Raw genomic sequence first — 23,442 nt, 5'->3', positions numbered from 1 at the left:
TGCTTGTGGCGTGAAGGTGTCAAGTGAAAACTTGAGACTGAGCGGTTAAAGTCAAGGTCCAAAGCAAAAAGAAGAGTGTGCTTAAGAACCCTGGACACCTCTAATTGGGGACTTTAGCAAAGCTGAGTCACAATCCGAAAAGGTTCACCCAATTATGTGTCTGTGGCATTTATGTATCCGGTGGTAATACTGGAAAACAAAGTGCTTAGGGCCACGGCCAAGACTCATAAAGTAGCTGTGTTCAAGAATCAACATACTGAACTAGGAGAATCAATAACATTTTCTGAATTCTAAGTTCCTATAGATGCCAATCATTCTGAGCTTCAATGGATAAAGTGAGATGCCAAAATTGTTTGGAAGCAAAAAGCTACTAGTCCCGCTCATCTAATTAGAATCTGAGCTTCACTCAAGAACTCTGAGATATTATTTCTTCATGACTTATTTGTATTCTATTTTATTTGTCTAGTTGCTTGGGGACAAGCAACAGTTTAAGTTTGGTGTTGTGATGAGCGGATATTTTATACGCTTTTTGGGGTTAATTTCATATAGTTTTTAGTATGATTTGGTTAGTTTTTAGTATATTTTCATTAGTTTTTAGGCAAAATTCATATTTCTGGACTTTACTATGAGTTTGTATGTTTTTCTGTGATTTCAGGTATTTTCTGGCTGAAATTGAGGGAGCTGAGCAAAAATCTGATTCAGGCTGAAAAAGGACTGCTGATGCTGTTGGATTCTGACCTCTCAACACTCGGAATGTATTTTCTGGAGCTACAGAAGTCTAATTGGCGCGCTTCCAATTGCGTTGGAAAGTAGACATCCAGGGCTTTCCAGCAACATATAATAGTCCATACTTTACTCAAAGATAGATGACGTAAACTGGCGTTCAACGCCAGTTCCATGTTGCAGTCTGGCGTCCAGCGCCAGAAACAGGTTACAAGTTGGAGTTTAACGCCAGAAACAGGTTACAACCTGGCGTTGAACGCCCAAAACAGCCCAGGCACGTGAGGAGCTTAAGTCTCAGCCCCAGCACACACCAAGTGGGCCCCATAAGTGGATTTCTGCACTATCTATCTTAGTTTACTCATTTTCTGTAAACCTAGGTTACTAGTTTAGTATTTAAACAACTTTTAGAGATTTATTTAGTATCTCATGACATTTTAGATCTGAACTTTGTAATCTCTGACGGCATGAGTCTCTAAACTCCATTGTTGGGGGTGAGGAGCTCTGCTGTGTCTCGATGAATTAATGCAAGTATTTCTGTTTTCTATTCAAATACGCTTGTTCCGATCTAAGATGTTCATTCGCGCTTCATTATGATGAAGGTGATGATCCGTGACATTCATCACCATTCTCAATCCATGAACATGTGCCTGACAACCACCTCTGTTCTACATTAGATTGAATGAGTATCTCTTAGAATCCTTAATCAGAATCTTCGTGGTATAAGCTAGATACATTGGCAGCATTCATGAGAATCCGGAAAGTCTAAACCTTGTCTGTGGTATTCCGAGTAGGATTCAGGGATTGGATGACTGTGATGAGTTTCAAATTCGCGAGTGCGGGGCGTAGTGACAGACGCAAAAGGATAGTAAATCTTATTCCGGCATGATCGAGAACCTACAGATGATTAGCCGTGCGGTGACAGCGCACCTGGACCATTTTCACTGAGAGGACGGATGGTAGCCATTGACAACGGTGATCCACCAACATACAGCTTACCATAGGAGGAACATGCGTGTGTGAACAAGAAGACAGAGGAAAGCAGAGATTCAGCAGACAAAGCATCTCCAAAATTCCAACATATTCTCCATTACTACATAACAAGTAACCTTTAATTCATGCTCTCTTATTCATTTGCAAGTCAACTGATAACCACAAATTAATATCCTGACTAAGAGTTGCAAGATAACCATAGCTTGCTTCAGACCAACAATCTCCGTGGGATCGACCCTTACTCACGTAAGGTATTACCTGGACGACTGACAAACCCCAATTTGAGGATTTATCTTGTGATGATTTCAGGGGTTTTATCAATGATTCCACACACTTTCCATATGAAAATACAAGATTTTTCATTCCTTCCCTAGTTTTGCCTCATGAATGAAAACATGCTTGTTTTGCACTAAAATAGATACATTTCTAATCTTCTCTCGATGCCATTCGATGCCGTGACTTGTGTGTTAAGTGGTTTCAGGATATAGAGTAGGAATGGACCGAAAGAGAGAAGGAAGACGGGTACAAAGGAAGGAAGCATGAGGATTAAGCTTTGAAGGTTTCCGCATGGGCGCGTGCGCGCACCTGGCGCACCCGCGCGGATAGAGCAACGCGAAGCCAAAGCCCAGAGCCAGCTTGAGAAGCGGCTAAGCCAGGATCTTCATGGGCGCGTACGCGTACATCACGCGTCCGCGCACACTACAAGACATCTCAACGGCGCGCGCGCGTGCCTTGCGCGTGCGCGCCGATTTGCGAATATGATTTTTTAAGAAGTCACGTGACTTAGGCGTGGAGGCAGTTAAGGATTCCACCCTTGGAGAAACACCTTGGCGGGAAAAGCTTAAGAAGACCAAAGGAACAAGGGTTAAGGACACTTTTAGTTCATCTCTTCTAGATCTAGATATTTTCCTTTTTTTGGAGAGAAGAGAGAGTTAGTTACACTTTTTGGGGAGAAGAAGAGGGAGATTCCAAGCTTCACTAGGGTTCATCCTCATCTAATTTCTGAATTTTCAATGATTTTTTGGTGAGATCCACTACAATTCTCACTCCACTTTGTTCATGTCATAGATTTTCTTCTCCAATTTCAAGTAGTAGATACAATTGATCAATTCTCATAGATCTAGAATTCAACTTTGTAATTTTAGATTTCATCTCTATTTTGGATTTTCATTGCCACTCTTTGAGACTTGTTGTTAGATCTTTGTGTTGCAATACTTTCAATTTGACTTTTCTTCTCATTTTACTATGACTTTCCTTCTTGCTCATTACATGTTTGATAAAATGACAACACTAGCTATGGAGTAGAATTCTCACACTTGGCATAGGGTTTGGTCTTTGGAAGAAGTTGAATAGTGTATCAATAGTTGATTTGGAATTAGGGATTGCTAGTTGGCTTGGAGTGCACTAAAGCTAGATTCCCATAAGGTGAAGCTAGGACTTGTGACTCAAGTTGATTACTTTCATTTGACCTTCCTCTATACCTAGGGGATAACTAAATGGAGCAAGGCCTAATTGTTGTCAACATTGAATGGACTATAAGGATAGGATTTCAAATGCCAACCCTAAGCCAAGTCTTTTGATAATTGATTGTTTATTTCTCATTGCTTTGCTAAAACCTTCAAAGAATTCCAACAAAGCTTACTAAATCAATAAGATGCACACTTTGGCAATTCCAAGGGAGAACGACTCGGGAGACTAGTACTCTCGGATATAGATTGTAGATTTGTTTGATGAAGGATTTTGCGTCGGTTTAGACTATACTACGATTGATCATTTGATAATTTCTATACCGGCAAAAATCTATTTGTCAAAATGGCGCCGTTGCCGGGGAGTTTGCTTAGTGTGCCATGTTATTGTTTTGGATTAAGTGTGTATATATGTACATAATTGCACTTCATTGTAAATTGCTCAATTGACTAACGCCTCATCGTTACAATGAATTCCATTTCCCCTTCATTGCATGACGCGTTCACAACCGAATCCGAGTTTAGCCCCTTTTGATCCGGAAATAGAACGAACTTTGTTTCATATTAGGCAAGCTCGGAGGCGGCTAAGATTTGGAAAGGGTGAAGAGGTTTTCACCACCTCAACCACCTTACTACAAGTGGACATTGAACCGTCACTCAACGAAGGCATTAATCATACTCCCATCAATCTCACTAACAATTCTTCTTTTGTTTTAGGTACTAATACCATGGACGCTCCAAGGAGAGTTACCATCAAGGAAGCGGGTGCACCGGATTATGTCCTTCAACCCCTTCATGTAACCCACCCCAATTTGAATGCGAATTTTGAATTGAAGACCGCTTTGATCAACCTCCTACCCAAGTTTCACGGGCTTCCCGCACAAGACCCTATTCGACATCTCAAAGACTTCCACCGCATATGCTCGACTACTAGACGGGAAGGGTCCGATGAAGTTGCTATATGGTTGTTTGCTTTCCCTTTCTCTCTTGAGGACAAGGCCAAAGAATGGTTCTACACTCTCTCTAGTGAAGTTACCTCCGATTGGGACCTACTTAGAAGGGGATTCTTGGATAAATTCTTGTCCCCGGAAAAGATGGATAGGCTAAGGAAAGAAATGTCTTGTATTGTGCAAGGTGAGACGGAACCACTATATGAGTATTGGGAACGGTTTCGCAAACTACTAGATGCATGCCCTAATCACATGCTCGACACTCAAGTATTGCTTGGATACATATGTCAAGGGATGCGAGAGCAAGATAGAACCCTCTTGGACACTTCTAGCAATGGTTCTTTGTCCAAATATAAAACCGCGGAGGAGGCATGGCAACTTATTATTGACTTAGCCGAATCCAATCAACATATGAGGCGAAGAGTCAACCGTCCAAGGACCGTGAACGAGGTATCAACTAGTAGTGAAGTCACCGCTCTAACTCAATCCTTGAATGAGATGACATCCGTCTTGAGGCAACTCCAATTGAATCAACAACAACCACGACAACCTCAATCATATCAACAACACCCTCCACCATCTCAACAACACAACCAACAACAATTGGTCCCTCAAAGAGTATGTGGCATTTGCTCTTGCTACTCTTACTATACGGATGAGTGCCCAAACCTTCAAGAAGACAACACTTTGGCGGCCACCCATAATTTCTATGACCGCCCCAATCAAGGGTACTACCAAGGAGGTAATCCTAACCAAGGGCACCCTTATCAAGGAGGAGGCTACAACCAAGGAAGTGGACACAATAATCAAAATTGGAAAGACAATCATCAACAAGGGAATAGGGATAACAACAACAATGGAGGAGGTCAAAGATGGAACAACAACTCGCAAAATTTCTCACAAAACCGACCATACAACTTACAAAATCAACCATACAATCAACAAAACCCACAAAGAAACTACCAAACATATCAACCACCACATCAAAGACCACCACCCAATCAATCACAAGCTCCTCAACTCACATATGCAACCACCCCCTCCAACCAAGACGAAACACTCCGGACCATCATCCAAGGCCAAAAGGAATTACAAAACACACTTGCTTCCGGCCTCACCGGCCTCACCTCTACATTACAAGCTCTTCTTGCACGTATGGACACACCATCGACCCCCACTCCTCAACCCCCAATCCAAAGTGCCATTCCCTCCCAACCTCAACCAAATCCAAAAGGGGGCATCAATGCCATCACCCTTAGATCCGGTACACAACTAAAAGAGAAGGAAGCAAAGGACCCAAGTCCTATCACAACCGCCCAAGGGGAAGAGAGAATAGATATAGAAGAGGTAGTGGAAGAGGAGACACCACAAGCCACAGTTGAAGATGAAGCCCAACCAACAAGGGAGACAACCAAGGCCAAAAGAACCTTGGAAGAAGAAATTGCTCAACCACTTCCATTTCCAACACTTGCAAAGAAAGCAAAAAAGCGCATAGAACTCGACCCCAAAATGGTAGAAATGTTCAAGAAAGTTGAGGTAACCATCCCCCTCTTCGATGCCATCCATCAAGTTCCTAGATATGCTAAATTCCTCAAAGATTTATGCATAAACAAGGATAGAATCCTTGAATTGGAAACCATCCCATTGGGGAGTTCTATTTCCGCTTTGATGGGAACATTACCGGAGAAGTGTGATGACCCGGGCCCTTGTATGGTCACTTGCACCGTCAATGGAGTTCAATTTAGAGATTGTATGTGTGACCTCGGAGCATGTGTTAGCATCATGCCGCTCTCCGTTTATCGGGTATTGAACTTGCCCCCACTAAAAAGGTCGACGGCAAGATTTGTCCTAGCGGATAAAAGCATAATAACCGTAGCGGGTGTTGCGGAAGATGTATTGGTGAATATAAAGGGGTTGGTATTTCCGATTGACTTCTATGTCCTTGAAATGCCGTCAAGCGAAACCGAAAGAGCATCCTCTATCCTACTTGGAAGGCCCTTCTTGAGAACTTCTAGATTTAAGCTTGATGCTTATTCGGGGAACTACTCATTTGAAATTGATGGAAGAGTTGTAAGCTTTAGCCTAGAGGAAGCAATGAAGCATCCACCGGAGAACCATTCTCTATTTCGGTGTGACCCAATCGATAACATAGTAGCCGAAGTGCATCTTGCAAGATTAGATGAGAAGTACATGGTCAAAGAGGCAAATGAAGAGTCAAGCGAACTAAATACCACACATCATACAAGCCATCCGGAAACTCAAACTTCAAGGAATGACAAGAAGATGGAATTGAAGCCACTACCACCTCACTTAAGGTATTCATACCTTGATGAAGCCCAAAAGCTACCCGTGATAATTGCACAAGAGTTAACTCCTCAACAAGAAGAAAAATTGCTGAATGTATTGAGGAAAAACAAAAGGGCAATTGGGTGGAGTTTGGCGGATCTAGTGGGAATAAGCCCCCAAGTATCTGAGCACCGCATATTTCTTGAAGAAGGAGCAAGACCAATCCAACAACCTCAAAGGAGACTCAACCCAACTATTCTTGAGGTGGTAAAGAAAGAAGTCACTAAGCTACTTGAGGCGGACATCATCTATCCTATCTCGGATAGTGAATGGGTAAGCCCGGTCCAAGTAGTGCCAAAGAAGTCCGGAGTGACAACAATCAAAAACGAAAGTGGTGAACTTATAGCAACAAGAGTGCAGAATTCGTGGAGAGTATGCATAGACTACCGAAGATTGAATGCGGCCACAAGAAAAGACCATTTTCCACTACCATTTATCGATCAAATGCTTGATCGGTTAGCCGGTAAATCATACGATTGTTTTCTTGATGGCTATTCCGGATACTTCCAAATTCATATTGCTCTAGAAGACCAAGAAAAAACCACATTTACTTGCCCCTTTGGAACGTATGCTTACAAGCGTATGCCATTTGGCCTATGCAATGCACCGGCAACGTTCCAAAGATGCATGATGAGCCTATTTGTGGACTTTCTAGAGCAATCAATGGAAGTTTTCATGGATGATTTTAGTGTGTATGGTGAGTCCTTTGAGCATTGCTTAGGTAACCTTGAAAAAGTCTTAGAAAGATGCACCAAAACAAACCTTGTCTTAAATTTTGAAAAATGTCATTTCATGGTCAAACAAGGCATTGTTTTGGGACACATAGTATCAAAGGAAGGCATCTCCGTAGATCCGGCAAAAATAAATGTCATATCCAGTTTACCTTACCCCTCCTCCGAGAGGGAAGTCCGTTCTTTTCTTGGACATGCAGGATTCTACCGGAGATTCATCAAGGACTTTAGCAAGGTGGCCTTACCTCTCTCTCGATTACTACAAAAAGACACCGAATTTGAGATGAGCAAAGAATGTATGGAAGCATATGACAAACTCAAGGTAGCATTGACACAAGCCCCTATTGTACGAGGACCCAATTGGACTCAACCCTTTGAAATCATGTGTGATGCTTCGAATTATGCGATAGGAGCCGCGTTAGCACAACGCGAAGGTAAGATTCCCTATGTCATAGCTTATGCTTCCAAAACATTAGACGGAGCCCAATCCAACTACACCACTACCGAAAAGGAACTTCTAGCTATTGCTTTTGCTTTGGACAAGTTCCGAGCCTATCTTCTTGGTTCCAAGGTAGTAGTGTACTCGATCACCCGGCACTAAAGTACTTGTTGGCAAAAAAGGAATCCAAACCGAGATTAATTCGTTGGGTGCTCTTATTACAAGAATTTGACTTGGAAATCAAAGATAGGAGCGGTGCCCAAAACTTAGTGGCGGACCATTTAAGTCGCCTCGAACACACAAAAGGCGACACCACTCCTATCAATGATTCCTTTCCTTTAGATGCCTTGCATGCAATCTCGGAAGTGGTTCCTTGGTATGCCTCAATAGCAAACTATTTGGTTTCACGCACTTTTCCTCCCAATCTCAACAAACACAAAAAGGATAAGCTGAAAAGCGAATCCAAATACTATATTTGGGATGATCCCTATTTGTGGAGGTGTGGAGCGGACCAAATAGTGCGACGGTGCATACCTGAAACCGAATTCCAAGCAATCTTGGACGCTTGCCATGCTTCCGAAGGAGGTGGTCACTACGGACCCCAAAGAACGGCAAGAAAAATCCTTGATTGGGGATTTTGGTGGCCAACTCTTCTCAAAGATGCTTCTCTCTATTGCAAATCTTGTCCCCAATGTATTAGGTTTGGAGATATTTCCAAGAAGGACGAAATTCCCCAACAAAATATGCTTTTTTGCGAAATCTTTGACGTATGGGGAATCGACTTCATGGGACCATTTCCAAACTCCAATGGTTTTCTCTACATCTTGTTAGCCGTCGATTATGTGTCAAAATGGGTTGAGGCAATTCCCACCCGAACGGATGATGCTAATGTTGTGTATTCTTTTGTGAGGAACAACATCATTTGTCGCTTTGGCGCCCCAAGAGCAATCATAAGTGACCAAGGATCCCACTTTTGCAACAAAAGAATAGACGGCCTCATGAGAAAATATGGCATCATCCACAAAGTCGCCACGGCTTACCACCCTCAGACAAACGGCCAAGCCGAAGTCTCTAACCGGGAAATCAAGCATGTATTGGAAAGAATTGTAAAGCCGAATAGGAAAGATTGGAGCATTAAACTCTCCGATGCATTGTGGGCCTATCGAACGGCTTACAAGACACCCATTGGCATGAGCCCCTGCCGGCTTGTATATGGCAAAGCATGTCACCTACCGGTAGAGATCGAACATAAAGCTTATTGGGCCGTAAAAGAGTGTAATATGAGCTTGGGTGGGGCCGGAGTAGAGAGAAAGCTTCAATTGGCTGAATTAGAATGTATGAGATTGGAAGCTTATGACAACTCTCGACTTTATAAGGAAAAGTTGAAAGCCATCCATGACAAGAACATTAGGAGAAGAGAATTCCAACCCGGTGACCTAGTCCTTCTCTACAATTCAAGGTTGAGATTACTACCCGGAAAGCTTAGATCAAGGTGGGATGGACCCTACCAAGTGGAGAAAGTAGAACCTTATGGAGTCTATCACTTGCGCCACCCATCAAGCCCGGACATCTTCAAGGTAAACGGGCACCGTCTCAAATCGTATCATGGTGAGCAAAGAAAGAACGCCAAGGAATTTGAAGTGTTCCTCTTGAGGGATGAAACTCTTGAATAAACACTATAAGCTGCTGAAAGTCCAACTTAAGGACATTAAACAAAAGTGCTAGGTGGGAGACACCCCACCATGGTAAGATCTTCCTTTGAGACTTGTACATAGACACTTGACTTCATGTTTGTTAGCTAGATTTTAATGACAACTTCCCTTCATTTGTTGACTTCATTTGCTATAGTGCTTAAGTGGCTGTATGGAAAAGGGGGTTTGAAATGTTGAAAATGGTGTAACCACTTGCAAAATTAGAAAAACCCACCCCTCTGCGCGTGCGCACACATGGCGCGTCCGCGCACATGAGTGAAATCCGCCAATCGACGCGCAAGCGCATGGCGCGCGTCCGCGCCGATTGCTTTGCTGCCCCCCTAGTACATTCTACAGAGAGTTAAGCCTCTCTCAAGCCTACACTAAGCCACCAGCCCAACACCCTTGCCGCGTGCGCGCACCTGGCGCGCACGCGTCCATCCAAAGCAAGCACGGAATGCGCGCGCGCGCCACAGCCGCGCACGCGCCCTTTCACTCTGCACTCCTCTCTGGGCCATTTCACAGAGAGTTGAGCCCCCTCCAGGCCCCTCTCATGCCTGGGGCACAACCACGAGAACGCGCGCGCGCACTGTGTGCGCGCGCGCCAAAACGCGCTGCAGCCATCTCTGGTACTTCTTCCAGAGAGTTAGGCCACCCCTATGCCTCTCCTGTGCCCCCAGCCCAAGCGCATGGGCGCGCACACGACCTGCGCGCGCGCGCGCCCCTAGCCCATCTCGCTCCCTGCGCGAGCGCGCACCGCGCGCGCACGTGCCGGTGATCGACGCCTTAAAAAAAATAAAAGGGACACACTCACCCCTTCATTCTCATTCCACCTATCTTCTTTCCATATCTTTCTACATCTCACAAGGTAGTATACTAGGCCCCCTCTTAGTCCATTAATCTGCCATTTAATTGCACCATCTTTTAGGTAGCTTCCCTCTTCTTTTTCTTCTCTCTTCCCTCTTTCTCTAGTTCCTCCCTTGGGATGTCTTTGCTCCCTCTTCTCTCTCAATCCAATTCTTCATGAGCATTTGGGTCTCAAACTAACTTACATGCATAGATGAATGGTGTTACTTACTTTTCTTGCACTCAATATGCATTACATTCATTAATAATGAATTGTGGAAAGTTACATTGCTCTCATTTTCACATAATCACATACTACTTGAGGGATGCACACCAAGTGTTCGATGAAAGGCACACTTGAATTTTTGCCTTATTGTGATTATCTTGCCTCTCAACCAAGCACTTTTGAGTGCATCCCCACTTTCCACAAACCATTCATCCCCATTTTCTTAAGCTTGCCTTCTACTTATGGCCCCTAAGGGTATGTGCCTCTCATGCCTCTTCCTTGCATGCTTAAACTACCCTTGCACCACATGAAAATTATTTGCCTTGCTCTTCACACATTATCCTCGTTACATGTTGCAGCTGTCATGTAACAAAGATACCCATATTCTATGGCATAACTTTCATTACATAGAGCTCATGTACCTCCATTTCTTTGGGTTTGATATTTTCCTTTCTTGCTTCTACAGGATGGTCATCAAAAGGGACAACGGGAAAGGTCCCAAGAAGCCGGCCTCCAATAGAGCGCGCCAAGAACTAACGGCCAAGCCCCTCCTGAAGAAGACTAAGGGCCCCGTTGACGTTCTAGAGAAGGACAACCCACCTAAGGATTCAAACAAGTTTCCCAACCGTTACTGCGAACTTGTTTACTCCAGAATGATTGAAAGGAATTACCATCCGGAACCCCTCCTAGTCTTACCGGCTCACCTCAGTCCGATTGTGATGCCACATATTGACCGGAGGCAATAGAGGTTCCTCTTGAGGCAACCAACGGAGGCCAATCTCTCATGGGTGGTGGAATTCTACTCCAACTTCCACTCACCTCATCTCACATCAATATTTGTGCGCCGGAAACAAGTGTCCGTCACAGTGGAAACCATCCGAGAGGTCCTTGGAATTGCACCGCCACAGGATGCCTATGACGCCTACCAAGAGGTCTTAGCTACATGCGTTGACCGCGCATTCGATTGGAGCGCAATCCTCCGCGTCATTGCTTTACCCGACGCATATTGGATTCGGGGAACCATAAAGCGAAGACCCAAGGGTTTAGATGTCCGCCACCTCACTCAAGAAGCTACGGCATGGGCCCAAATTCTAGCTCACTACGTGCTCCCGAGCACACATGGGTCATCCATCACCTCCGAGCTTGCCTTATTGATATGGTGCATCTTGACCGAGAAACCGGTCGACGTTCCGCGTGCCATCCGCCAATCCATGGGGCGCATTCATGCCAAGGGAAATCTACCATTCCCCGCTTTAGTGACGGCATTAGTTGCGAAAGCCGGCGTCAACCGGGAGACTAAAGATAGGCGAACCTCAATACCGGTCGGGGGTGATATCATTCCGACCAAGAGATGCCTCAAGCCTCCGGAAGTCACCATGGACATTGCACTGCCCACACCAACTTGCCACGCCACCACTTCATCTACATCACAAAAATCGGCCGCCCAACGCCTTGAAGACCTTCACAACAAATTAGACCGCTATGAGAGGCGTAACCAACGCCGCTATGCTCATGTGAAGAGGCTTCTAAGCGTAATCACCCCACCTATGGAAGAACCCGATATCTCCACCTCCACCGCAACTTCAAGCGGAGATAGCAATGGTATTGGAGATGTGGCACACTCGGCCGAGTGCGCCTAACCTCTAGCACGGAGGACCGTGCTAAGTTTTAAGTGTGGGGAGGTCGGCCGACCGATCTCTGTAGGTAACATCTAAATAAATTTGAATAAATTAGGATAGGTTGCATGATTAGGTTTTAGTTAGCACCATTCGCATGATAAGTCCACTTGGTTGGAACAATGAAATTCTCTCCTAGGAAAACCAACATTTTGGGGCAACCATGGCATTGCAAATTTTACATGCTTTGATGCAAAAGTTGCATGAAGAATTATATTTTGGAACATGGTTTTGAGCTAAGAACACAAGCTTGTGAGATTTGAGCCTAATGGTGTGGTTACATCTTATAACCACTTATCTTTCCTTCTTGTGCGCATTATTCTCCTTCCATGATTGTGATCTTTGATTTGTTTGAATCTATATGTCCCATTATTCCTTGTATTCATGCATTTATATGATTGAGGCCATCATTTCATTAGCTCACTCACCCAAATGGCCTTACCTTCTATCTTCCGTTGTTAGCCAAACTTGAGCCTATGATTAACCCACTTTGTTCTTAATTTAGCACATTACAAGCCTTAAAGCGGAAAACAATAAAAGCCCTTATTTGGATCTTTGATTAGCTTAGGCTAGTGTGTGTGAGTATCATTCAAGTGTGGGAACCTTGGGGCATTGGGTGAATAGAAGGGTATTTTGTATTATTATTGGAATATTGGGAATTGGGTACATACTCATGAATTGATCAAATGTAAAACCTTATGCATTGACGCTCTTGTATATAAAAAAAAAATTTGAGAAAAACAAAAGAACAAAAGAAAAAGAAGAACAATATGGAAAAGAAAAAAAAAAGAAAAATAGAAAAAGAAAAAAAAACCAGAAAAAAAATATAATAAAAAGGGGACAAAATGCCCTAAAGTGAAGCTCAAGAGGAATCAATGCATAAGTATTGTGAAACAAAAAGAAAATACATGAGTATGTGGAAAAGTGAGGAATGGGTAGTTAGGATAGTACTTAATTGTATAGGTCATTATATAGGTTAGGTGGGAAAGTTTAAGTTAATCAAAGATTCAAATCCTAAGCCCACTAGCCATATATGACCCTACCTTGACCCTAACCCCATTACAACCTAGGAAAAGACCTCATGATAATTGTATGCATGCACTGAATAATTGTTGATTGTTAGATGAAAAACAAATCTTGGAAAGCATGATTAGGGGAGAATTGAGAGAATAAACCCCAAATACTAAGTGATTAGAGTGCAAACACTTCCGATGAGGGTTCGATACTCAATCCTTTGATTCCCGGCTCTCGCGAGCATTCCTCATGCAAGGTTGCACATATTGCATTTGATGCTTAGAAAGTGGCAAGTCCTATGCTTTGACCACCATCATGTCCCATGTGCTCGCATATGTCCTAAGAAGGCTAATTTGTTCCCAACCAAGTGGATAGTAGCACTAGTCATAGTTGCATGCATATAAGTAGGTTGCACTTCATGAGTCTTATACTTTTGCGATCCCTCGGTCTTCTGTGTTTCTTTGTATTTCTCTAAGCATGAGGACATGCTAGAATCTAAGTGTGGGGAGGTTGACAAACCCCAATTTGAGGATTTATCTTGTGATGATTTCAGGGGTTTTATCAATGATTCCACACACTTTCCATATGAGAAAATACAAGATTTTTCATTCCTTCCCTAGTTTTGCCTCATGAATGAAAACATGCTTGTTTTGCACTAAAATAGATACATTTCTAATCTTCTCTCGATGCCATTCGATGCCGTGACTTGTGTGTTAAGTGGTTTCAGGATATAGAGTAGGAATGGACCGAAAGAGAGAAGGAAGACGGGTACAAAGGAAGGAAGCATGAGGATTAAGCTTTGAAGGTTTCCGCATGGGCGCGTGCGCGCACCTGGCGCGCCCGCGCGGATAGAGCAACGTGAAGCCAAAGCCCAGAGCCGGCTTGAGAAGCGGCTAAGCCAGGATCTTCATGGGCGCGTACGCGTACATCACGCGTCCGTGCACACTACAAGACGTCTCAACGGCGCGCGCGCGTGCCTTGCGCGTGCGCGCCGATTTGCGAATATGATTTTTTAAGAAGTCACGTGACTTAGGCGTGGAGGCAGTTAAGGATTCCACCCTTGGAGAAACACCTTGGCGGGAAAAGCTTAAGAAGACCAAAGGAACAAGGGTTAAGGACACTTTTAGTTCATCTCTTCTAGATCTAGATATTTTCCTTTTTTTGGAGAGAAGAGAGAGTTAGTTACACTTTTTGGGGAGAAGAAGAGGGAGATTCCAAGCTTCCCTAGGGTTCATCCTCATCTAATTTCTGAATTTTCAATGACTTTTTGGTGAGATCCACTACAATTCTCACTCCACTTTGTTCATGTCATAGATTTTCTTCTCCAATTTCAAGTAGTAGATACAATTGATCAATTCTCATAGATCTAGAATTCAACTTTGTAATTTTGGATTTCATCTCTATTTTGGATTTTCATTGCCACTCTTTGAGACTTGTTGTTAGATCTTTGTGTTGCAATACTTTCAATTTGACTTTTCTTCTCATTTTACTATGACTTTCCTTCTTGCTCATTACATGTTTGATAAAATGACAACACTAGCTATGGAGTAGAATTCTCACACTTGGCATAGGGTTTGGTCTTTGGAAGAAGTTGAATAGTGTATCAATAGTTGATTTGGAATTAGGGATTGCTAGTTGGCTTGGAGTGCACTAAAGCTAGATTCCCATAAGGTGAAGCTAGGACTTGTGACTCAAGTTGATTACTTTCATTTGACCTTCCTCTATACCTAGGGGATAACTAAATGGAGCAAGGCCTAATTGTTGTCAACATTGAATGGACTATAAGGATAGGATTTCAAATGCCAACCCTAAGCCAAGTCTTTTGATAATTGATTGTTTGTTTCTCATTGCTTTGCTAAAACCTTCAAAGAATTCCAACAAAGCTTACTAAATCAATAAGATGCGCACTTTGGCAATTCCAAGGGAGAACGACTCGGGAGACTAGTACTCTCGGATATAGATTGTAGATTTGTTTGATGAAGAATTTTGCGTCGGTTTAGACTATACTACGATTGATCATTTGATAATTTCTATACCGGAAAAAATCTATTTGTCAACGACCCAGTGCACTTGCTGGTTAGTGGTACGAGTTGTGAAAAGTGTGATTAATACTACTGGGAATGAACCGCTCTGATACCTAATTGTAACGACCCAATTTCTGGTACGTCATGATCATACTAGAAACTGAGTACTACCAACTTGTCTTCCTAATTATTATCTATTATTTATTATATGAGCCTTATTCATTGTTAAAAGCGTAGTTATTTTGTGAGATACTTTTTTATTTTTAAAAATGTTTGGATTAATAAATAGAATCATTCGTAATCAATTCACAAATAATAGCAGATAAATTGACAAGTGGATTTTTGTTGGTTAAGAGCTGTACTTGAAACGCCATTTTTCTTAATAATTCTTAATCTGCCAATTTCCGCCACGTCAATTTTTGGCGCCGTTACCGGGGAGGTGCAATAGAGTGCTAAGTTATTGATTGGAATTTATTTATTTGCATTGTATTTTATTTTGCTACTATGAGCTGCATGTTTCTTTCATTGAATGACGCGTTCACTTCCTGATCTAAGCTTGCCAGTATTTGATCCTGAGATTGAAAGAACTATTTCACGTATAAGGCAAGCTCGGCGTCAGTTAGTCCTCTCCGAGGACGAATCTGAAACGTCACTTAAGGAAGAAACAAGTTCCCTTTCTACTGATTCGGTTGATTTACGTGCAGGTGACATGGCAGCACCTAGTAGAGTTACTATCCAGGAAGCTGGAGCCCCTGATTTTACACTGCAACCGTATCAAGCGCATCACCCAGCAGTGGCTGTAGATTTTGAATTAAAGACTGCACTACTCAACTTGATACCCAAGTTTCATGGCTTACCTGCTCAAGAGCCTATCAAGCACCTTAGGGATTTCCAGGCAGCCTGTTCTACTGTCAGGCGTGATGGTGTAGATGAAACTTCTATTTTGTTAAAAGCCTTCCCATTCTCTCTTGAGGGAAAGGCGAGAGAGTGGTACTACACTCAACCCGGAGCAACTTTTTCTAACTGGGATACGCTTAGAAGAGAATTTTTGGAAAAATTCTTTCCAGCTGAAGTTACTGATAAACTGAGGAAGGACATTTCCATGATTGTTCAGGACGAATCCGATACTCTCTACGAATACTGGGAGCGCGTCAACAATCTTCTGGAAGCATGTCCCTACCATATGATTAACAAGATATTGTTGCTCGGCTATGTCACACAGGGCATGAAGCCTCAAGATAAGACCATAATTGAAAGTGCTAGCAATGGGTCTTTGAAAAAGTACAAGACCACTGATGAGGCATGGCAATTGATCAGTGACTTAGCTGAATCTACTCAGAATCACAGGCAGAAACAAAGCCGGTCAAGAGCTGTTGCAGAGGTATCTTCTAGCAAAGAGACTACTGCTCTAACTCAGAGTATATGTAAAATGACCAACTTACTGAAGCAGATGCAGTTGAGTCAACAACAAGCTCAGCAAGCTCAGCCCTCTCCACCACAGCAAAGCCAACAGTTGGTTCCACAATGAGTATGCGGGATATGTGTTGATTATAGTCATTATACTGATGAATGTCCGCAGTTTCAGCAGGAAGACAACACTGTGGCAGCCACTCATAACTTCTATGTCCGTCCCAATCAAGGATACAATCAAGGTGGCAGCTACAACCATGGTGGCAGGACAATTTCAACCAAGGTTGGAGAGATAATTCTAACCAGGGTTGGAGGGACAATCATAACAAAGGAGGCAGAGATAACAATGGAAACCAGAGGTGGAATAACAATAACAACATCAGGCAGCAGAATCAGAATCAGGCCTACAGAGCACCTCACCTAAGGCAGCCTCAAGTATCTCAGCAGACCCCTCAGATCACTTATCCCTCTTCATCTTTTAATGATGAGTTATTACACTCTATTGATCGGAGATAGCAGGCCATGGAAAACAATCTTACATCTACTCTAAATGGTTTGAACTCTACCTTGCAAGCTCTTGTCTCACAGATTGGATCACTAAATAACTCCAACAACCAGCCTTTGAGCTCCAGTGGAATCCCCTTTCAACCATTACCCAACCCCAAGGGTAGCATCAACGCCATTACCTTGAGGTCTGGAACCACACTACAAGGGAGGAATCTTGAAGAGCCAAGCCCACTCAAACACGCCCCAGCTGAGGACATGGTTGAGGTAGAGGATGTTGAAGAAGAAGATGAAACACAAAGCATGGCTGAAGCAGAAGCAACCCAACCAGGGAAATCAGAATCCCAGCAAGCTGAAGCTGTAAGAGATGCCACTCCTATCCTATTTCCACACCTTGCTAAGAAATCCAGGAAGCAGATGGAACTTGATCCCACAATGGTAGAAATCTTCAAAAAGGTTGAGGTAACCGTTCCCCTTTTTGATGTTATTCAGTAAGTACCTAAATACACAAAGTTTTTAAAAGAATTATGCATACATAAATATAAAATTAATGAATTAGAAACTATTCCTTTAGGTAGTTCTATATCTGCTTTAAGGGGAAATATACCTGAAAAATGTAGTGATCAAGGCCCATGTATGGTTAACTGTACCATTCGAGGTGTGAAATTGTCTAACTGTATGTGTGATCTAGGAGCATGCGTGACTATTATGCCCTTGTCTATATATGATGCTTTAAGGCTCCCTCCCTTAAAACGGTCGGCAGCTCGTTTTATGTTATCCGATAAAAGCGTTATTACAGTGATTGGGATTGCTGAAGATGTGTTAGTGAGCATTAAGAGGCTCACATTTCCCATTGACTTCTATATCTTGGAGATGCCCCAAAATGACTCCGGAAAGTCTTCATCAATCCTGCTTGGAAGACCGTTCTTAAAAACTTCGAAGTTCAAGCTGGATGCCTTTTCGGGAACTTATTCTTTTGAGGTAGATGGCAGAACAATGAGCTTCAATCTGGATGAAGCTATGAAGCATCCCCCAGAAGATCACTCCATATTCCAATGTGACATCATTGATGATATTATAGCTGCAACTCACCAGGAAGAAATGGAAGAGAGTCACCTGGAGCAAGATCCAAGTGTGGGGACACCCTCTGAACATACTGAAGATTCATTACCATTTTCACCAGACCCAGATGATCCAGAGCCAAGCCATGAGAAAAAATGGAATTAAAGCCCCTTCATCCACACCTCAAGTATGCTTACCTTGAGGACAAGCAGAAGTTCCCAGTTATCATTGCAAGGGAGCTCACTTCCCAACAAGAAGAACAACTGCTTAGTGTATTGAGAATGCATAAGAGAGCAATTGGATGGAGCTTGGTAGATATAGTAGGCATCATCCCTCAAGTTTGTGAACACAGAATATTCTTAGAAGAAGGAGCAAAGCCTGTCCGACAACCTCAGCAAAGATTGAATCCAACCATCTTAGAAGTTGTCAAGAAGGAAGTAACCAGACTACTTGAAGTAGATATCATTTACCCCATTTCAGATAGTGAATGGGTCAGCCCAGTGCAAGTGGTGCCCCAGAAGTCTAGAGTAACAACAATAAGGAATGAGCAGGGAGACCTTCTAACACATTGGTGAGGGGTATTTGGGGAAGAGAGTTATGAAAAGGGGTGGAGGGAGAGAAGAAGGGTAGGTGGGGATCCTGTGGGGTCCATAGATTCTGAAGAGGTCCTGTGGGATCCACAGATCCAGTGGGGCCAAGGACTTAACATCCCTGCCTCAATTAAGCGTGTAAAACGCCCTCATTGTGCAATTCTGGCGTTTAACGCCACTTCCATGCTTGTTTCTGGCGTTAAACGCCAGCTCCATGCTTGTTTCTGGCGTTAAACTTCCAAATGGAGCTTGTTTCTGGCGTTTAACGCTAGCTTTCCTCTAGGTGCAGTCCTAATGTTTAAACGCCAGACTGCTGCTTGTTTCTGGCATTTAACGCCAGTTTCATGCTCTGTTCTGGCGTTAAACACCATCCAGATGCTCCTTACTGGCGTTTAAACGCCAGTAAGCTCTTCCTCTAGGGTGTGCTGTTTTCAATGCTGTTTTTCATTCTGTTTTTGATTTTTCAGTAGTTTTTGTGACTTCACATGATCATCAACCTAAAGAAAACATAAAATAACAATAGAAAATGGATAAATATAATTAGATAACATTAGGTTGCCTGCCAACAAGCGCTTCTTTAATGTCAATAGCTTGACAGTGAGCTCTCATGGAGCCTCACAGATGTTCAGAGCATTGTTGAGACTTCCCAACACCAAACTTAGAGTTTGGATATGGGAGTTCAACACCAAACTTAGAGTTTGGTTGTGGCCTTCCAACACCACACTTAGAGTTTGACTGTGGGGATTTTGGTTAACTCTGCAGTGAGAGAAGCTTTTCATGCTTCCTCTCCATGGTTACAGAAGGAGATCCTTGAGTTTTAAACACAAGGTTGTCCTCATTCAGTTGAAGGATCAATTCTCCTCTGTCCACATCAATCACAGCTCTTGTTGTGGTTAGGAAGGGTCTTCCAAGGATGATGGATTCATCCTCATCCTTCCCAATATCCAGGATTATGAAATCAGCAGGGATGTAAAGGCCTTCAACCTTTACTAGCACGTCCTCTACTAGTCCATAAGCCTGTTTCATGGATTTGTCTACCATCTCTAATGAGAATTTGGCAGCCTGTACCTCAAAGATTCCTAGTTTCTCCATTACAGAGAGTGGCATGAGGTTTATCCCTGATCCAAGGTCACATAGAGCCTTTTCAAAGGCTATGGTGCCTATGGTGCAAGGTATTAAGAACTTTCCAGGATCCTGTTTCTTCTGAGGCAATGTCAGTTGATCCAGATCACTCAGTTCATTGAAGATCCAAATAATTTGGCATTCAGCTTCATGATTGCACCAATGTACTTGGCAACTTGCTATTCAGTAACATCTTCATTCTCTTCAGAAGAAGAATACTCATCAGAGCTCATGAATGGCATAAGGAGGTTCAATGGAATCTCTATGGTCTCTAGATGAGCCTCAGATTCCTTTGGTTCCTCAGAGGAAAACTCCTTATTGATCACTGGACGTCCCAGGAAGTCTTCCTCACTGGGATTCACGTTCTCTCCCTCCCTTGTAGGTTCGGCCATGTTGGTTAAATCAATGGCCTTGCACTCTCTTTTTGGGTTCTCTTCTGTATTGCTTGGGAGAGTACTAGGAGGGGTTTCAGTGACCCTTTTACTCAGCTGGCCCACTTGTGCCTCCAATTTTCTAATGGAGGACCTCATTTCATTCATGAAACTTAGAGTGGCCTTAGATAGATCAGAGACTATGTTTGCTATGCTTGATGGATTATGCTCAGAGCTCTCTGTCTTTTGCTGAGTGGATGATGGAAAAGGCTTGCTATTGCTAAACCTGTTTCTTCCACCATTGTTAAAGCCTTGTCGAGGCTTTTGTTGATCCTTCCATGAGAAATTTGGATGATTTCTCCATGAGGGATTATAGGTGTTTCCATAGGGTTCACCCATGTAATTCACCTCTACTATTGCAGGGTTCTCAGGATCATAAGCTTCTTCTTCAGAAGATGCCTCTTTAGTACTGTTGGATGATTCCTTCAATCCATTCAGACTCTGAGAAATTATATTGACTTGCTGAGTCAATATTTTATTCTGAGTCAATATGGCATTCAGAGTATCAATTTCAAGAACACCCTTCGTCATAGGCGTCCCATTACTCACAGGATTCCTTTCAGAAGTGTACATAAACTGGTTATTTGCAACCATGTCAATGAGTTCTTGAGCTTCTGCAGGCATTTTCTTTAGGTGAATGGATCCACCTGCAGAATGGTCTAGTGACATCTTTGATAGCTCAGACAGACCATCATAGAATATATCCAAGATGGTCCATTCTGAAAGCATGTCAGAAGGACACATTTTGGTCAGTTCCTTGTATCTCTCCCAAGCTTCATAGAGGGATTCACCTTCTTTCTGTCTGAAGGTTTGAACATCCACTCTAAGCTTGCTAAGCTTTTGAGGAGGAAAGAACTTGGCTAAGAAAGCCGTGACCAGCTTATCCCAAGAGTTCAGGCTATCCTTAGGTTGAGAGTCCAACCATATTCTAGCTCTGTCTCTTACAGCATATAAGAAAAGCATAAGCCTGTAGACCTGGGGATCAACCCCATTGGTCTTAACAGTATCATAGATCTGCAAGAATTCAGTTAAGAACTGAAAAGGATCTTCAGATGGAAGTCCATGAAACTTGCAGTTCTGTTGCATCAGAAAAACTAATTGAGGTTTCAGCTCAAAATTGTTTGCTCCAATGGCAGGGATTGAGATGCTTCTTCCATGTAAATTAAAATTTGGTGCAGTAAAGTCACCAACCATCTTCCTTGCATTGTTATTATTTTCGACCATGTTTTCTCCTTTTTCGAAAATTTCTGTCAGATTTTCTCCAGAGAGTTGTACTTTGGCTTCCCTTAGCTTCCTCTTCAGAGTGCTTTCAGGTTCAGGATCAGCTTCAACAAGAATGTTCTTATCCTTATTCCTGCTCATATGAAAAAGAAGAGAACAGAAAATATGGAATCCTCTATGTCACAGTATAGAGATTCCTTTATGTGAGTAGAAGAAGATATGAATAGAAGAAGGAGAATCCAAACACAAGGGTGAGGAATGAGTTCGAATTCTTGGGTGAAAGAGGGGTGTTAGTAGATGAGTAAATAAACAGAAGGGGATGAAAGATGAGAGAATTTCAAAAATTAAACAAATTAAAATAAAAATATTTTTATTTTTAATTTAAAATCATTTTGGAATTTTCGAAAATTATGAAAGAAAATGAAAAAGATTTGATTTTTGAAAAAGATTTGAAAAAGATAAGATTCTTAAATTGAAAATTTGATTTGACTCATAAGGAATAACTAAATTTTAAAATTTTTGACTAAATCAAATCAAATTTTCGAAAATTATGAGTGAAAAAGGGAAACATATTTTTTTTATTTTTGAATTTTCAATGAAGAAAGAGAAAAACAACCCAAAGACTCAATGCATGAAAATTTTGGATCAAAACATGTGATGCATGCAAGAACACTATGAATGTCAAGATGAACACCAGAGACACTTTGAATGTCAAGATGAACACCAAGAACTTAGTTTTGGAAATTTTTCAAGAAAAGAAAACATGCAAGACACCAAGCTTAAATTTTTTTTTCTTTAGACATTACAAATTGAAAATGCATAAGAAAAACAAGAAAAGACACAAAACAAGAAAATATGAAGATCAAACAAGAAGACTGGCCAAGAACAACTTGAAGATCATGAAGAATGCATGCATGAGTTTTCGAAAAATGCACAAATTTTTAAACATGCAATTGACACCAAACTTAAAAGTTGACTGTAGACTCAAGCAAGAAACACAAAAAAATATTTTTGATTTTATGATTTTGTAAATTTTTTTGTATTTTTCGAAAATTAAATGGGAAAAACGAAAAAGAAAATATTTTTTGATTTTTTTCTAAAATAAGAATAATAAAAATAAAAAGGTTAAAATTAAAATAAATTTACCTAATCTGAGCAACAAGATGAACTGTCAGTTGTCCAAACTCGAACAATCCCCGGCAACGGCGCCAAAAACTTGGTGCGCAGAAATCGTGACGGTTCCATTCCTTGGTAACGGCGCTGAAAATGTTATACGCACGTTCATAATCTTAATTCTTTGTCATAACTTCGCACAGCTGACCAGCAAGTGCACTGGGTCGTCCAAGTAATAAACCTTACGTGAGTAAGGGTCGATCCCACGGAGATTGTCGGCTTGAAGCAAGCTATGGTCACCTTGTAAATCTCAGTTAGGCAGATTCAAATGGTTTTATGAATTGATAAGTAAAAGATGAATAAAATATAACTAGGATAGAGATACTTATGTAATTTATTGGTGAGAGTTTCAGATAAGCGTATAGAGATGCTTTCATTCCTCTAAACCTCTGCTTTCCTGCTGTCTTCATCCAACCATTCCTACTCCTTTCCATGGCAAGCTTTATGTAGGGCATCACCGTTGTCAATGGCTACATCCCATCCTCTCTGTGAAAATGGTCCAATGCGCTGTCACTGCATGGCTAATCATCTGTCGGTTCTCGGTCATACTGGAATAGGATTTACTATCCTTTTGCATCTGTCACTACGCCCAGCACTCGCGAGTTTGAAGCTCGTCACAGCCATCCCTTCCCAGATCCTACTCGGAATACCACAGACAAGGTTTAGACTTTCTGGATCTCAAGAATGGCCATCCATGGGTTCTAACTTATACCACGAAGATTCTAATATCTCGGACTCGGTCCTCTATATTAGATATCTAAGAGATACTCATTGTAGCTTGTTTGCATGTAGAACGGAAGTGTTTGT

General features: G+C 42.2%; 1 non-coding gene across 1 annotated transcript; it reads left to right on the top strand.

Moving 5' to 3' along the window:
* The first annotated feature begins 20,964 nt into the window (after nt 1–20,964).
* LOC148567574 (small nucleolar RNA R71) lies at nt 20,965–21,072 on the top strand. Its single transcript, XR_015882891.1, has one exon. It is a non-coding gene; the product is annotated as a small nucleolar RNA R71 (small nucleolar RNA).
* Nucleotides 21,073–23,442: the final 2,370 nt, after the last annotated feature.

The sequence above is a fragment of the Arachis ipaensis genome, chromosome B4, assembly GCF_059453495.1.
Source record: "Arachis ipaensis isolate K30076 ecotype BB chromosome B4, ASM5945349v1, whole genome shotgun sequence".
Lineage (NCBI taxonomy): Eukaryota > Viridiplantae > Streptophyta > Magnoliopsida > Fabales > Fabaceae > Arachis > Arachis ipaensis.
Note: the sequence above shows the minus strand (reverse complement) of the source record. Positions and strands in the feature narration are given on the sequence as shown.